Source organism: Molothrus ater, chromosome 5 (assembly GCF_012460135.2).
Source record: "Molothrus ater isolate BHLD 08-10-18 breed brown headed cowbird chromosome 5, BPBGC_Mater_1.1, whole genome shotgun sequence".
Lineage (NCBI taxonomy): Eukaryota > Metazoa > Chordata > Aves > Passeriformes > Icteridae > Molothrus > Molothrus ater.
In genome coordinates this window covers 4,820,053-4,834,097 of record NC_050482.2, presented here as the reverse complement: position 1 = coordinate 4,834,097, position 14,045 = coordinate 4,820,053, and positions in this window count along the sequence as shown.

Sequence of the window (14,045 nt, the reverse complement as noted above, 5' to 3'; positions counted from 1 at the left end):
TTGATCACCTGTAACGAGAAAGAGGAAAGGGAAGGAGCAGAGAGAGAGAGAGAGAGAGAGAGAGGGAGAGGCAGGGAGAGAAACGTACTTGAGAAGTTCTGAACTTCAGCACCTGACTTTTTAGGCAGGAGCAAACCCATCCCATCCCTCGGCAGCCATCCCTGGGAAGCGCCTGCTCTGCCCTGGACCCACCTCTCTCTCCCAGCGCCTCTTTCTCTTTCGCTCTCTCCCGGCTCGGAGCGGAGCCCAGCAGCTCCCACCGCGCTCCTACCGCCCAGCTCTTACTTTTCCTTGGGTTTGGGGATTTTTTTTTTTTTGGCTTTTCTTTTTTCTTTTTTTTTTTTTTTTTTTGGTCGCCGCGGTTGTTTGTTTATTTTTTTATTTGTTCCATTTGCACCTGAGAAGCCCCAGTGGCTTAAGCCGGTGAGAACTTGTGCCATTCGCTGCTGCGCAGCCCAGAGTCACTTTGATTGCTCATTAATTATTATGCAACCGAGAAAGGGGGGAACGGGGGGAAAAGAGAAGGGAGGGAAGGGGTAAAGCGATGGGAAAAGAGAGTGGGGGGCGAAAGGAAGGAGCGAGGAGAAAAGGAGGGTGGGGAGAGGCAGGAAAAAAGAAAAATTTAAAAAGCGACAAGTTGCTCAAGAAATTCCGCACAAACCTTGGTGGAGAAGCAGTATGTGACCCAGGAGGGATGAAGCTGAAAGTGCTTGATCAGATCAGATTGTGCTCTCGCTCGCACTATTGTTTTTTCCCTACTTTTTTTCCTCCTCTCTCTCTCTCTCCCTCTCCCTTTTTTTTTTTTTAATCTTTTTTTTCTTCCTTTCTTTCCTTCTTTCTTTCTTTCTTTTTTTTTTTTTTTTTTTTTTTTTTTACAGGGAAGGCATTCTTTCTGAAAGGAGCAGGATGGCGCCAGCCGGCTCAGTGCTTACAGACAGCTGTGGCGAGACGCAACTTAAGGAGGTTCCAGTGTCATAAGCCCGGGGGAGGCGGAGCCTGAGGAGGGGACCGGCTCCGGCCGCCCCCGCGCTGCCCCCGCGGGAACCCCCCGGCAACAAACTCCTCTCCATGTCCCCTCCACACACCCTTTTTTAAATTTATTTTTGAAATTTTTCTGCTTTTTTTTTTTTTTTTTTTAAGGGGGAAATTAAGTTTTCCCGCTGTCCCAGGAGCCCTGAGAGCGGCCAGCCCGGAGAGACGGTGCGTGGAGGGGACGGGTTGGATTCTCGGGCGGGCATCCCGGGGGATGCCGGCGGGCTGGGAGCCCCCCGGGACAGGGATGTGCGGGCAGGTGCGGGGCCGGGGGGCTCCCCTCTGGAATAAAGCTGCCTGCTCCAGCGGCGCGGCTCAGAAGGGATTTAATCGTTGTTATGTTTGAGGATACAAGCACACAGCTACGACCAAGTTTGTACTCTCGATCTGGGGGGGATTAGGGCGTTTTAGGGGGTTTTTTAGGGTTTTTTTCCCCCTTCTTGCCCCGCTGGGGACGCGGGAGAGCCGCGAGGGGCAGGCACCGACGGGACCCCCGGGCGCCGCGCTCGGCCACGCCCCCCCGCCGGCTCGGCCAATGGGCGGCCAGCAGGAACTGGGGCGCCGGGCCCGGGCGGCGCTGATTGGCTGGGAGCCCGCGGGCCCGCCGGCCCCTGGCGGCGCTGATTGGCTGCGGGCCCGCGGGCCGGCGGCAGCGGCGGGCGCTGCGTTGAGCCAGGGCATCCCCTAGCGGCACCCCGGGGTCATCCCGGCGGGAACGGACCGGGACAGACAGGGGGACAGACAGGGGGACAGACAGAGGGACAGGGGGACAGCGGGGACAGGGAGAGCGCAGGGGGAAAGGGAGAACCAGGGACAGAGGGTGCGGGGAGAGAGAGACACACACACAAAAGGCGTGGAGAGAAAGGAAAGACGGAGGGAAAAAGAGAGAGAAAGAGAGAGAATAAGAGAATGATAGGAAAGAAAGAGAGAAAGAAATAGAAAGAAAGAGAGAAAGAGAATAAGAGAATGAGCGGAAAAAGAGAGAGAAAAAGAGAGAGAGAGAAAGAGAGAAAGAGAGAGAGAGAGAGAGAGAAGAAAGAGAGAAAGAGGGAAAGAGAGAAAGAGAGAGAGAGAGAGAGAAAGAAAGAGAGAAAGAGGGAAAGAGAGAGAGAAAGAGAGAGAGAGAGAGAGAGAAAGAAAGAAAGAAAGAAAGAAAGAAAGAAAGAAAGAAAGAAAGAAAGAAAGAAAGAAAGAAAGAAAGAAAGAAAGAAAGAAAGAAAGAAAGAAAGAAAGAAAGAAAGAAAGAAAGAAAGAAAGAAAGAAAGAAAAGGATAGGATGATGGAGGAGGGAAGAAAAGGATAATATTAAATTTTTTTAAAAGCACTAGAACGAGTCACTCACTGCGTGCTCCGCACGCCGGCCAGAGCGCGTCAGCCCCGGTGCGGGAGGAAGCGGCTCCCGGAGTTTTTATACCGGGGATCCCGTTAAATCCCGAGGCTCCGCAGCTCCGGGGCCGCCTCCGGTCAGCGGGGCCGGGCTGGTCTCAGCCTGCGGCCGGGAGTGGGATCTGCTCTTCGACGGCCAGCGGAGCCAAACCACCCCTTGGATGGATGGGTGGATAGATGATGGATGGATGGATGGATGGATGGATGGATGGATGGATGGATGGATGGATGGATCGGATCCTCGAGGACGCCCGTTTTAAGCCCGAGTTTCAGCCCTCGGTGCAGCCCATCGCCGTTGGGCGTGGGGACAGAGGTTTCACACATGAAAGATGCGCCCTGGGCATGCACACACACACACACATATATATATATATATATATATATATTTTTTTTTTTTTTTTAAGGGCTGGTATAAGAGCCGTGAACCAGCCACGCGTTAGCATGGACGAGCCGGGAAGGGGGTGGCAGGTCGCCCCCACCCAGGAGTGCCCGGGGACAGGGCTCGGTGCTCCCCCGGGCTCTCCAGCCCCGGCGACGCCGGAGCCCGGGGCGGTGGGAAGCGCTCCCTGCAGCCCTTCGGGGGGAAGGAGGAGAGGGGGGGATGCTCATGGCCCTCCCCGAGCCGGGGGCTTTCACCCGCTCCGGGAGAGCTCGTGTTTCCTCCGTCCCATCGCAGGAGTCTCTTTGCCCGCCGGGGTTTTATTTCCCCTCCTTTCCGTACTCCAGGAATTGGGGGGAGTAGAAGGAGGACTAGAAGGAGGAAGCGGAGGGGAGAACGGCGCGGTCTGTCTGTCTGTCTGTCTGTCCTGACGCACTTTCCGGGGCGCCCCAGCTCCAGGGTGGTCTCCTGCCCACCCCTCCTCCTCCGGGAGTGGGGGATTCCTTGGAGAGGAGGAGGAGGACAGTGAAGAGGAGAGCAGCGCTCAGGAGAACAAACTTTCCTCTTCCTGCCATCCCCCCTCCCCAACTCTGAGCATTTTAGCGGGAAGTGTCTCCCCGGGATTTGCCTCTTCATCCCCGCTCCCCAAATTTCCCCATCCTGCGGGCCAGAGGGGTTTCCGACACTTCGGAAAAGTCACTTTGTGTTTTTTAACATTGAGGGGGGGCTTAAGGCGAGCTGAGGTCTTTGGGCAGGTGAGCTGAGATTCCCACCCCCGCTCCCTCCGGCGCTTACAGCCCTGAGACCTACAGCCGTGGGATCACAGGAGGGGAATTTCCATCCAAAGGTCACAAAATTGCTAAACCACTTTAAAACGTGCCTCTAGCTCTGTCCGGAGGTAGTGAGGAAATCGCTTTCCTTCAGCTGTTTGGAGGGTAGGGAATTATTAATGCAAAATGAAATTAATAAAGTTAAAAAAAAAAAGGTAAAATAAAATAATAAATCAACAGCTACACCAAGTCCCATCAGGAGGGAAAAGAAATGGTAACAGTCCTGAGGGCTCCGTCCTGCCCCGGCTGAGGGAGGAGGACACCCGCTTTCAAATCCAGTTTGCTTAGGCTGTCCCTTTATTTTCAACCCGTCCTCGATAGACTCGAACCTCCTATCCCCCTCCCAGCCGGGAGGAAGTCGTGGTGGGGAGTGCAAAAACACACCCTACCAATTAAAAAAAAAAAAATTAAAAAATAAAAAGAGCGAACCCATCATTTTTCATCATTTTTTTATCTTTTTTTTTTCCCCCATCTCCTCGGATTATCCTGTGATCCCCGGGGGTTTTGAGAGGAGCGCTGGCCTTGACCGTCCTTTTCCCAGGCTGTGGCTGCAGATCCATCACCTCGCCCCGCCCGGCAGCCCCCAGCAGGGTTTGCAGTGACAGCTCGGCGTTAATAGGAGCCCATTGTTGGAGCAATTAGCCCCAAGCTCGCCACCAGCCTCCAGATAAGGGTCGGGGGCTCGGGGGTTAATTCTGCCGGGAGGGAGGGGGATGCGGGGAGCGGGGCTCCGGCATCCCCCCGTGCTCGGGGAGGGATGGGTAAAACTCGGCCTCTAAAAGGTCACGAGGAAACGCTTTGGACACTTTATTTGGCACCTACAGACCCAAAAAGAGGGAAATTGAGAAAAAAACAACCAAAAAAACAACAAAAAAAACCCCCAACAGATAAAATCAACAACAAAAAACAAAACCCCAAACTTGGTGGGATGGGGCAGCCCCCCAGCCTACCGCTCCCCTAAAAATGGCCCGTGAAAGGGCACTAAAGCTGCCACCCTTTTGTTTTTTGGTGTTTTTTTTTTAAATCTCCGTGGTGTCTTCCTGTTAAAGTGGGCACAGCGAAGGCTGCTCCGGAGCCGGACCCGGGGCCAGCCGCTCCTCCGGCCTCGCTGGTGCCCAGGGCCGCCACTGGCACCTCGGGGCGGGGACAGGCAGCGTCCCCCTGCTCCCCCCTCTCCTTTAGCCCCCTTTTAAACGACAATTGACTGAAAGGGGATTAAGTTACGTTTGTCGGGCTGGGCTTTTTTTTTTTTTTTTTTTTTTTTTCCTTCTACTCAGGCTACCAGAATAGTACAGGTAAAGCTGTACAAACAGCCGGGAGCGAGGAATAGGGGGGTTATGGAGAGGACACGGCCCAGGGCAGAGCTCCGAAGATTATTATTAATTTTTTTTTTTTTTTTTTTTTTTTTTTTTGCCTGTGTACAGCAACTTGCGGAGGGAGAGAGACAGAGAGACCCGGGGTTGGGAGCCCGCTGCCGCCTCCCCGGCTGGGGCAGCCCCTCCCGGGGCACGGAGCCTTCCAGCCCCCGGGACGGCCCCGCCGGGAGGGTACTGGGCCCTGCTGAGATAATCTCGGGTTAAACAAAGGCGCAGAGAAGAGGGAATATTTTGTTTTCCTCTTTTTTTCTTTTTTCTTTTTTTTTTTTTTTTTTTTAGTTTCCCTCCCTTCGTGAATTACGTAGGAATTACGATCCACTTCCCCAAGGCCATCCCCTCTTTATCATTTAAACGGTAAGCAGCGTCCGGCCAGCTAGGAGCAGCAAATTATAATTAATAATCATAATAAAAAGAATAATAATAGTCAAAGAGAAAGAGAGACTGGCATTTCTGCATCTCCCCTTTCCCATCCCACATGACTCTTCCCTTCCACTTCGAAACCAGCCACATGGGTGATTTTTCTTTCTTTTTTTTTATCTCTCTCGCTCTTTCTAATTTTTTTTTCAATATACATACGTATTTCCGTTCTTTTCTAATAATTCTATTATCTCCCCTTCGTGAAGATCGGGAGGAAACATAAACACGCTCACAAAGAAGTGCCGAGCCATGCAAATTCAAAGAGAGAACAAATCATCGGCTGATTACACCGGGTCCAATTTTTTCTCCCTTCGTGCACCACCACCCACCACAGACGCACACACTTCTTTTTTTTTTTTTTTTCAGCACAAATGATGCTATTTGATGGAGGGGTGGGAAGAGACGGGGGAAAACCCTGCTCTGCCGTAGAAAAGAAATTCGAAGAATTAAAATTGGGAGGAGAGAAACTGGGACTTTTTTTTTTTTCCCCTCCTCCCCCCCCCCCTTCTTTGAAGCTGACAGAAGGGCGACTGCCCCGGGACACTGCAGGAGTAAGAGAAAAAATTAAAAAAAAAAAAAAAAAAGAAAAAAAGAAAAAAAAAGGTCTGAGAAAGATCAAAAACCGGCTCCGCAAGTCCCAGGGGCGACCTCTCCCCCCGACACATTCCCCAAAGTGCGCGGAGAGGAGCCGGGCAAAGGGGACAAGGGGAGGGGGACTCGTGTCAGCCCCGTCCTGCTCCGGCCGGCGGGACCCAGGCAGGAGCCTCTGCCTCCCCTCCTTCCTCCCCTGGCAGACACAGCCCCGCTTCCAGCTCAGCCCGGTAAGTCCCTTTCGTCCCTTCCCCCCACCTTTTCCTTCCTCAGACAGCTGAAGTGCGCTTTGGCAAGGGGGTCTCCTTCTCCCTTTTATTCCATTTCACCTCCCCATTTTACCCCATTGTCCCCTTTTGCCCCCTCTCCCCACCCTGGAGCGGGTCCCTTTCTATGGCTGCAGGGAGCTGGGCAGCGCTCCCGAAAGGCTTCGACCCCACAAATTAAAAAAATAAGAGAAGAAAAAGCCAGCAAATCTCCTGAACAGACACTCCAAATTACGGCGAGGTTAAAGAAGTGCTCGATAGAGGAAAAAAATATATATATATATCTATTAAGATGAGGGAGTCGGGGGAGCCGGTTTGTTCGGGTTTCTCGATTTTGCTTTATCTCCCAGGACCGTTTCGATCCATAGATTGAAGCATCTTGCGGGCTTTAAACCCGGTAAGAGCAGTTTTCCTCGCAGCCCACGGAGAAAGTGAAGCTGCCGACGTTTTTAGGGATTCTTTTTTTCCTTTGTTTTTTTAGTCGAAAGCACAAATTACCCCGGGACTTAGATAAAGGGAAAAAACCCCACAAATCTCCCGGCGGCTGGCGTGAGAGGAGGCGGCAGAATTAACACCAGCTCCTCGGTGAGAATCAGGGGCATTTCCCCGGATTAAAACCGGAGCGATTTACTCCGGCAAGAGCCCTGCTGCTGTCAGTTTAGAGCAGTCCCTGAACCCCAAAAAACAAACCCCAAAAACAAACCCCCCGTGCCCACAGACCCGAGTGCTGTGACCCCGCACGGTGACAGCCCACTCCGCGAATGCTGGGCTCGCGTTTACCGTCAGAACCTCCAAAATTCAAATAGTACCGAGGCTGTCAGAACACACACGGTTTCTTTTCGCCCTAAAGACAGGGCTACCGCACCCCAAACTCCCCCGAGGAGCCCAGGCACGCCGAGATGCTGTCCCGCCCCCGTCCGAGCACAAGGCGATGCCCTCCGCATCCCGGGGGGCGAGAGCAGCCTCCCCCCGGCTGCTCCCCCTCCTCCGCATCCCGCTCCCTACCTGCCCCTGCCGGGAAAAACCTCCTCGTCTTATTTCCCCCAGCGAAATTAAAACGCTTCCCTCGGCTCTGTACAAAGAAATTCACATCCCCGGGAGAAGGAAGCGCTTCGCCCCAGCCGGGAGCAAAATGCCGCGGCGGGGTGGGGGTAAAGCTTCTCTCTCCCCTCCTTCCTTTCCGAGAGCCTGATTCTCCTTTCCCGGGGCCCTCGGGTTGGCGGGACACTCTCTGTCCCCCCTGTCTGTCCGGGGGTGTCTGTCCTGCAGCCCGGGGAGGTGGGACCGGTGTCCGCCCGCGGCACCGACAGGTCCCGGCTCCCCCGCTCCGCACCTGCGGCCCATAAATAATGGAGAAAACAAGCAGGGCCGGTGGTTATTAATTATCCGCTTTCATTAAAATCCGTCACCCGGAGCCCACTGCCTGTGTACGGACACGTGAAGGTAAGAGGAGCCGGGGTGCATGGATGGATGGATGGATGGATGGATGGATGGATGGATGGATGGATGGATGGATAGATAGATAGATAGATAGATAGATAGATAGATAGATAGATAGATAGATAGATAGATAGATAGATGATAGATAGATTTTCTCCCCTTTCTGCTTTCAAAACGCTCGATGACAGACAATGTGGATTTTTTGACAGCACAAGCCATTCCCTCTGCTCCCTCCAGCAACATCCTCCGCCCGGTTTGGAGGGTGAAAAATTCTCCTGCAAGGCGGGGAAGGAGGAGAGAGATTCAATGCAGGGATGCCGGTAGAGAGAGGAAACTCTCCTCTCTCCCTTCGGCCCGCAGTCCCGCCGGAGCCCAGGAGGGCCCAGCCCGGCCCGGCCCGGCCCGGCCCGGCCCGCGGATCCCCTCAGCGGGACCCGGAGCCCGGAGCGGAGCCATCTCCCTCCTCATCCCAGCCTGCCTCAACCGCACACCTCTAGGGTAGCTCTGCTTTGCGTTTGCAAGGTAAAAAAATGAGAAATGTCTGCGTGAAATCGCCCTAAGTACATTGTGTTAGAAGCATTCTTGTTATGCATGGTATACAGATTTTTTTAACCTGAAGACATAGAGTACTACGTATACAGGGTATATTTTATATTATACAGCACATATCAATCTAACAGAATCAAATTGAATCGGAATTATTTGTGAGAAGAGCACAAAACCGCAGCCATCGACACGAGCCTGCCTGCATGAAAATCGCTGTACACAGAGTATGTGGGTCCGGATATACAATATAAATATACACAAATATATATATATATTTATATGCACATAGGTGCAAAGCCAGGCACAGAAAGGCCCCGCATATCCCTCAAATATAAATCAATTCCCATCCTGAGATTAATATTTCTCACCCCAGCTATGCCAATGCCGTGTCTCGCCTCCCAGCCCCTGCCAGCCCAGCCTCGCTCCTTTGCCCCCAACACCCACAGTTAAAAAAGCATCTTCTTCTCCCCAGCTTCCCAAAATTCGCTCCCTCACGGAGCAGGGGAGCTTTCCCCAAGGTCACCGAGAAAACTCGGCTCTCCCCTCCGTCCACCCCAAGCAATAAAGAGGGGTCGGGGCTGAGTTTCGAATCCTTGGAGCCGAGCTCCCCGTCCTGACGCCCTCCACGTGGAGAAGGAGTAAAAGGAGGATGAATTTTAAAAATTAAAAAAAAAAAAAAAGAAAATAAAAAGAAAAATAAAAGGAAAAAAAGGAGGAGGGTGGCATGGGAGGACACACAAATCGGCGTTCACTGACCTGGGCAGATGCTTTTGGTTTTGTCCGGTTCGGCTGGAGCGCTCAGAGCAGGAGTGCGGGAGGAGCGGAGCCGCTGCTGGCATGTCGCAAGCTCTCACCGAGGGGGAAAACCTGGGGGAGCCGCATCCTCCGAACGCCCACCCTTGCCCTCCTCCTCCTCCTCCTCCTCCGGGCTGGGCTGAAGATCAGAGCTCTTCCGGGTTGGGAAAGGGCAGAGCAGGAGTGAGAGGAATATGATGGGCCATTTCTTTACACACCCATCGATGGGGCGGGGAGGCGGAGGTGGGGGGGACAGGGGCAGGGCCAGGGGGACGCGCCAGGTACAGCGGTGTGAGCGTGATGTAACCCGTCCCGGGAGCTGCTGGCAGCGCCGGGAGCCGGGAACGCCGGGAACAGAGGGGGGAAATGTAATTAAGCGTATGATCATACAAATAACGCCGGGGCTCGCTCCGCTGCATCGAAAGCTTTCGAGGAAAAGTGGTGACATTGGCGACAAGGGGCTGGTTCTTTCCTCCGTGCCCCCGTCTCCTCCCCGGGGGATTTTTAATGACCCCATTCTCCTTTTTTTTTTTGTTTGTTTGTTTTTTAAATTTTATTTTGAATTTGTATCTGTGTAAGGCTTCACTATACAGACCGAAAAAAAAATATAATAATAATAATGGACATGCATCTCCTGGCGCTTCGAGAACGGGGTGGGACGAGGGTTGTTGCCTCTCTCCCACTCCTCCTCGGGACGAGGAAGGCTCAGCACCTTTACAGGGAGACTGTAGGGGTCAGCCCCAGCCCTGGGGGTCCTGGGTGTCCCCCTCTCTGTCCCCTCAGACTCGCACGGGCTGAAGCCGGGGCCGATGCAGAGCGAAAGGGACGGGCCGGGGGGATCTGCAGCCCCCTGCCCGCTCCTCAGCCTCCTTTCCCGGGAGCACCTGGGGGTTTTGGAGCCCTGGGGGTGGAGGGAAGATGAACACCCCCTCTAAAGTGCTGTAGGGGCAGCAGAAGCCGGGGAGCCGGGCTGTGGCCACGCCGCAGGCTCCGGGGGATGCCCCAGATCTCCAGCGATGGAAGAACCGACGGGGGGCTCTGATTTTCCATATTTAACCCCCCACTCATGTGTCTCCCCCAAACCTCAGTGTTCTCCCCCGTTGGCTTCGATCCTCGATTCTCTTGCAAGAAAACTTCTCCAGGTTTCAGCGATGATGTTTTTATTCGCTAGGGCTGGGTGCTCATTTCGGGATGGGCGGGTGGGTGTCCTGCCACCAAAACCGGACAAGACACGCAGGACCAGCCTGGGGAAGGCGGGAGGGGGATTATCCACGGAAAACACGTCCGGGAATGGCCCCTCTCACCCACCGGCATGGGCAGCACCTCCGAGCGGGAGAAGTGGGGAGGAGTAAAAAAACCCCTTGGGGTGAAGATGCTTCCTCGGGAATAAACCTGGGATAAAGCTTTATCTTCCAGAGCTAAACCAGGTGCGTGAGGCAGATCCCAGGCCCCAGGAATGGGGGTCCCGGTGGTGCTGGGGGGATGCAGAGCTGCCCTGGGCGATGCAGAGATGCCCTGGGGCGATGCAGAACTGATGCAGAGCTGCCCTGGGGGGATGCCCAGATGCCCTGGGGGGATGCAGAGCTGATGCAGAGCTGCCCTGGGGGGGATGCAGAGCTGTCCTGGGGGATGCAGAGGTGCCCTGGGGGGATGCAGAGCTGATGCAGAGCTGCCCTGGGGGGATGCAGAGCTGCCCTGGGGGATGCAGAGATGCCCTGGGGGGATGCAGAGATGCCCTGGGGCAACGCAGAGCCACCCTGGGGGGATGCAGAGCTGCCCTGGGGGATGCAGAGCTGTCCTGGGGGGATGCAGAGCCGCTCTGGGGGGATGCAGAGCTGCCCTGGGGGGATGCAGAGCCACCCTGGGGTGATGCAGAGCCGCCCTGGGGGATGCAGAGCTGCCCTGGGGGGATGCAGAGCTGCCCTGGGGGATGCAGAGCTGCCCTGGGGGGATGCAGAGCCGCCCTGGGGGGATGCAGAGCTGCCCTGGGGGATGCAGAGCTGCCCTGGGGGGATGCAGAGCCGCCCTGGGGGGATGCAGAGCCGCCCTGGGGGATGCAGAGCTGTCCTGGGGGGATGCAGACCTGCCCTGGGGCAATGCAGACCTGCCCTGCTCGGCCCCCTCCGCGGTACCCGGCCGAGACCCCCCCGGGCACATCCCGGCGCTGCGGAAAGTGGGGCGAAAATTGGTCACCTAGGGGGAAAAAATAACTATATATGTATGTACACACCCTCCTGGTCCTGGAGGGATATTGTTGGGTTTTTCTGCTGACGTTGGGAGTTCGCTATCGCTGCTTCTAGAGTGACTCTCTGTGAGGTGAAAGGTAACGCGATCGCCTCCCAATTCTATCTTTAGAAAACACATTCAATTAAGGTAATAACTTAAAGCTCATTAGAGGCACGAAGGGAACCTTCCCAGCGCCAAGCACCGATGGAAACAGCTCTGGTACCCCAGCGGCGGGGGGAGGAGGGATGAGCCCATCTACCATCGACAAGAAATGTGCCTTTTGCTAAGGAAAGGCTTCGAAAAAGAGGATTTTAAAGCCACGAGGCTTGTGCGGTTTGGACTGAGCCGTGTGGACGAGCCGGGCATAAATCCTTGCGGGGTGTGGGACAAGAAAAAAAAAAAAAAGGAGAATACAGCTGAAATCATTCAGGGGGTGTTTTCCTCATCATAGGGCTGGGGAAAATCCCTGCGGAATCTTCTGCTCCCCAAAACAGTGCTGCGGGAGGGAGACGAGATCAGCCTGGAAGATTATGCCGGATCCCTCCAAAACTGCCCAGAAAAAAAAAAAAAAAATAAAAAAAGCCGAGCTGGATCCGGGCTGTCTGAGCGCATCTTGGAACTGGAGGGGGGCGAGGTGGAGAAACGAAAAATGAAGGACCCTCCTGCAAAAACCGCTTGGGAGGACCGCGGAGATGGAGACACCGCGCTATTGTCTCTGTTCCTCCGGCCGGGGCTTGCTGGGGGACGGGAGGGGACAGAGGGAATTTGGGCACAGGCGCAGGCGCATCCACACGCATCCCCCCTCCCGCACCCACCCCGCACCGCCAAGTTCATTTCCAGCCACGGCGGCCGGTGATTCAGAGGTTAAACATAACTAATGAGGCTTTAAATGGCACCCGGGGTTTATCATAAATATCACAGACCCGCCTCGATGCCTGCAGTTGAGGTCCGAATATGCATTCAAAGCAATAGTCGGACACCCGGGGGTCATTTAAATAAACAAATACTCGAAAAAAAAATGCACACACATTTTTCCGTGTATATATATGTATATATATGTGTGTGTGTGTATATATATATATATACATATATATACATATATATATGTATATATATATACACGGAAAAAATATAATATTATATATATATGCAATAAATCTATGTGGATTATTTATATGGTGTGCGTGTACATATATATATATATATATATATATATATATATATATATATATATATATATATATATTCCATATATAAATATATAAAAATATATATATAAATAATTTTTCCTTGTGTTTTCCAACTTGCTAAGGGAGCCTGCGATTCTCCCACTGCATGTGCTTGACCCCACCTCTTGCTCTCCTCCTGGCACACATTTAGACGGGTATGCACCGAAATAAATACCTACACACACACGCGCACACACACAATCGATTTCGGCTCCGCCTGAACCAAGATTTGCAGCGGAACCCTCCCTAAATAAAATCCATACGTTATTGTTAGGGATAACCGCTCTGCCGGCTGCAGAGAGGAGGTTGGGGATGTTTTATTTGCTATAATTAAACTGCCTCTCGTGCTGTGGAAAGAAAACCCACCCTCTCTGCCCCCACCCCGGGGAAAAGTTGCCAATAATCAATAATTCCCCCTTCGCCGGCTGTGAAAACAGAGTCTCGGAGAGGTTATTTTTTAATATCACTGTTGCAATCTCCGTTTCCAGGGAGGGGAAGAAAGCACCCTCGGTCTTGATCTCCCCAAATCAGGCGCTTTGGCATTGATCCTGCGCTTTGTGTGCGCCGAGTATATTCGCTTTAAAACGATTTCCATTAAACGCGGCCGCCTACATCGGTGGGATCGCCCTGATGACTTTGTGGGAGCGCTGGGCAGGGACAGAGGGGCCGGGGGGGACCCTCGGAAATTAAAATAATCGCCCCCCTCCCCACCCTCTTTCCCCCTTCGTCCACATCTCCCATTCACCCAGATCAGGGAGTTGGGAATAAAGTCAAAGCCAGACCCCAACAAACAGCCGCGATTGTAAATTCCTATCCGTTACAACCAAGGTGCAAAATATATTTATAAAAATATATAAAGCACGTGGAAGAGGAGAATTTTAATTAAATCTTACTGCGGCTCTAACAACATCGAAATGATATTTCATTCGGAGCCCGCCTCTTGCTTGTGTTTTATAGCGTTTTCTTGCCTCTGACTTCTTTTTTTTTTTTTAAATATTAGACGAGGTACAGAATTATAAATGACTCTTTCCTTATCTGTGCTGCTCACATATCCAGGATCAGAGGAGCTGATTAAGAAAGAAGTCAGAGGCAACGTTGGATTCATAATGATTCGGAATAATGAATCCTTATCTCTGCTTTCCAGATTATCACCCTTTCAGCTCCCAATGTTTTGTTACATGGGATAATTTATTGCATCTAATACATCACAATGAATCTGATGGCGGAAAGCGATGGGCAACGTTGGGGGAAAAAATTCGTGGGTCCTTATTTTAGTTTTAGTTTCATCCTGGGGGCAGCGAAACTGATTTTTTTTTCTTTTTTAATTGGGAAAATATAAGGTAAATCTGATAATAATAATAAAAGAAGTTGGAAGGGGATGATGAGGCGCTTTAATTAGTGTGTCACTTTCAGTCTGAAATTAAGAAAATCGACCGGAGCTTCTCCTCTCGGTGGCTCCGAGATCCTAATTTTACATGATTTATTTTTTATTTAGGTAGGAGATAATGCATCATAAACATTGAATAAAGCAC